The sequence below is a fragment of the Myotis brandtii genome, unplaced genomic scaffold (genome assembly GCF_000412655.1).
Source record: "Myotis brandtii unplaced genomic scaffold, ASM41265v1 scaffold89, whole genome shotgun sequence".
In the NCBI taxonomy this organism is placed as follows: domain Eukaryota; kingdom Metazoa; phylum Chordata; class Mammalia; order Chiroptera; family Vespertilionidae; genus Myotis; species Myotis brandtii.
In genome coordinates this window covers 15701-19186 of record NW_005371645.1, presented here as the reverse complement: position 1 = coordinate 19186, position 3486 = coordinate 15701, and positions in this window count along the sequence as shown.

The window sequence follows — 3486 nt, the reverse complement described above, 5'->3', positions numbered from 1 at the left end:
GGAGAGATCAACCAAAAGACTTGTATGCATGCATATAAGCCCAACCAATGGACACAGACAACAGGGGGGTGAGGGTATGAGTGGGGGGGGGTATGGAGGGGAATGAGGTCACATATGTAATATCTTAATCAATAAAGAAATTAAAGATTGGAAAAAATGAGGAGTGAAGAATCTCAGAGGGGAATTGTCAGATAGGACAAGAGTGTCTAAGTCTGGCCATTCTTACTAAATGCTACTCTTGTTGAATATTAAAATGTAGCACAATATTTTGCAGATGCAACTGTAACCAGATGAGCTGGACTAGAACCCAACAGGGTAAGTGTAGCCAACTGCAAAGAAGAAATCAACAAATAATTGACTAGTGTGTGTAAGCAATAGCTGAGCCCCCGTCGGGAGTCAGAGCGCTGTATGTGAATCCCCCGTCTCCTTTACTTGTTCAAGTAGATAAAACTACTCTGCGGCAGCCACGTCTTGTTCTTGGAAGAGCAGTCCAAGCACGGACGCCCTGAGTTCAGTAGCAGGTACAGAACTGTGGTCCACTTTTCTCCTTAAACAACTTCTACAGACTCGGCCCCCAGGAGCTGTACACGTCGCCTTGAGCACAGCTGCCTGGTCCGGCTTAGAGGCTGGGTGATCCCGACTCTGGGTATTGGTTGTTCTATCTAGGAAACCGGGTGTAATAACCCGCTGCAGAGCTGGCACTGAGTAAGTCAGCGGGCTTGACCATCACTTGACACCAAGCGGCTGCGCAGAAGCCATAGGAGTTGCCAAGCTCCGGTGCTATTGGAATCTGTGCTGCTCTGTAGATGGCACTTATTAACTGCATCATTTAAATCACAACGTTGTGTTTCTTAAATTTCCAGGAAATAAGACTAAAAAGAAAAACAGGATCCTGAAATCCTGGAACCACCCTTTTGTCTAAGCCGCAGCGCCACCTGTGTGTGGGCCTCTGTGTTGCCTCCGTGTGACGGCGTCCACAGCTGTGCTTTATGCTGTGAACTCTGTGTCCTTCGGTCTCACAGGACGAAGCGCAGCCTCTCTTTCATCACAGGCAGGGACCCTCCGGTCCTCCGCATTCTTCTTATTTGCTTATTTAAATAGCCGGCTTTCTTTTTTATCTAATGAAATGGGATGTTTAGCCAAAGCAAGCAAATTCCATGTTATTTACTGGCCGGCCGAGGCAGTTTTTGGCCTAAAGCCTGTTTCTCACCTCGAGGTGCTCTGAGCACAGTCACCGTGGACGGCCATGAGTGTGCAGGGCCTGTTTAAACTCTGTCGTCAGGGAATCCCCTGTTTGCGGAATCCCAGGCCCCAGGGCTGAGCCTCTGAACAAGAGCCACCTTTAGTCCTGGGTTTCCTCAGGGAGTCCGGCCTCCACGCCTTTTCAGAGAGCAGGGGCGTGTGACCTCAGGAAAGTGTGGCTATGAATTCACGCTCACAAACAACCGCGCTCGTCCTGCACACTGGGCTGCACTCAGGGCTCTGTTGCTGCTCGTCTCTGCTGCCCTCAGGCAGAACCTGTCACATACCTGTGCTCTTAAAAAACAAGTTTGTTTGTGTGTGTTTAGCCAATACAAATGCCACCTGTGCACATTGCCCAACTTTTTTCTTATCTTTTCATGAACTTCTTTTAACTGCTGTTTACGCAGAAGTTAATAGAGACGCAAGGCTGTGAATTTAGGCCTTGGAGACAGGCTGCCGGAAGCGATGCCTTGGCCTGGCGGCCTTAGCCTGGTGACCTAGGCCTGGCTCTTCCCCTTCCTGTGCTGTGGCTGCCTCACTTATAATGACATGAGGGTCTTTTACCATCCAGGGTCTTTGGAGGAACACCTCACATTGCTAAACAAAAGCTTTCACAGCTGAAAGTTATTCAGAATAAAGGGTCTATTGAGCCACGTGCCAGCCAGAAACAGGACCAGGTCCTGGGGCGGGCAGGGCCGATGGGGAAGCCTCCATGTCCACTCCTAGGGTTGGTGGCACTCCTTTATGCAAACAGTTTGGGGAAAAGAGATGTAAGCTGTTTTGAAATAATTACATTGGCTATAGCTAAAGGGCTTGGGGGGGGGGTGAAGTGGGGCAGGTTATGGGACAGGTGCTGGGGAGGAGGTGAAGGGGGGCGGGTTGTGGGACAGGTGCTGGGGGGTGTTGTCCGGCAGGTTGTGGGACAGGTGCTGGGGGGTGTTGTCCGGCAGGTTGTGGGACAGGTGCTGGGGGGTGTTGTCCGGCAGGTTGTGGGACAGGTGCTGGGGGGTGTTGTCCGGCAGGTTGTGGGACAGGTGCTGGGGGGTGTTGTCCGGCAGGTTGTGGGACAGGTGCTGGGGGGTGTTGTCCGGCAGGTTGTGGGACAGGTGCTGGGGGGTGTTGTCCGGCAGGTTGTGGGACAGGTGCTGGGGGGTGTTGTCCGGCAGGTTGTGGGACAGGTGCTGGGGGGGGTTGTGGGGCTGGTTGTGGGACAGGTGCTGGGGGGTGTTGTCAGGCAGGTTGTGGGACAGGTGCTGGGGGGTGTTGTGGGGCTGGTTGTGGGACAGGTGCTGGGGAGGAGGTGAAGCAGGTGGGTTATGGGACAGGTGCTGGGGGGTGTAGCCGGGCAGGTTGTGGGACAGGTGCAGAGTCTGGAAGGAGGGTGTGTTGCTGTGGGCAGTCTGAGAAGTGCATGTGTGAGCGGATGTGGTGGGGCTGGGTCTGTTCGGCTCTTCTCTCTGTACAATGGGGGAAAGAGCCAATGGGAGCTGAAGTTCCAACTGCACTCAGGGGTGTGAGCCGCCTTCTGCTGGTGTTGCTGGGCAGCTGTAAGCTGACTAACCTCCTTGTGGGACAGGCCAGTAGCCAGGACAAGTGGAACAGGGAAACTGAGAGCTGAACAAACTGATGGAGCAATTTACAGCAGACACAGAAGTCTCCTCCCTGGAGATGGCATCTAGGCCTCAGTTGTATTTCAGCTCCAGGCCCAGAGAAGCAGCAAAACCAGGTGGGTGATGCCAGGACCAGCTGCAATGACCAATTACCCCGTACCCTGGTGCTGACCAGTCAGTGAAGACCACGACCCTGAGAGAACACACCTGGAAAACTGATGAATAGTTTGCTGAAACCCACCGAGAACTCCCCTAAGATTCCCGCCTGCAGGAGAGATAAAAGCCTCAAGACAAAGGACCCAGTGCTGCCTGCTCTCCCTCCCAGGATCCCGCCTGCGCCTCTCCCTCCCTCTATCCCTCCCCCACAGGCATGCTTGTAAACTCTGAGGGACTCCATGAGACTGCAACCAGAGGAGCAATGGGCAGTGACAGCTCGTCCCGGGCTTCAAGGCCCCCTTTTGTTGGACTTTCCTGAGAGCTGGGGCAGCCCAGCCTCGGCTCTCCATTGCGCCTTCTATCCTAAGCCCCTCCTGTTTCACTGTCCCAGCTGTAACCAACGTACCCTCACAGTCACCTGGACTCGTGTCGTGAAATCTTTCCTGCATGAAATCAACAACCCACACACGACCAGCCG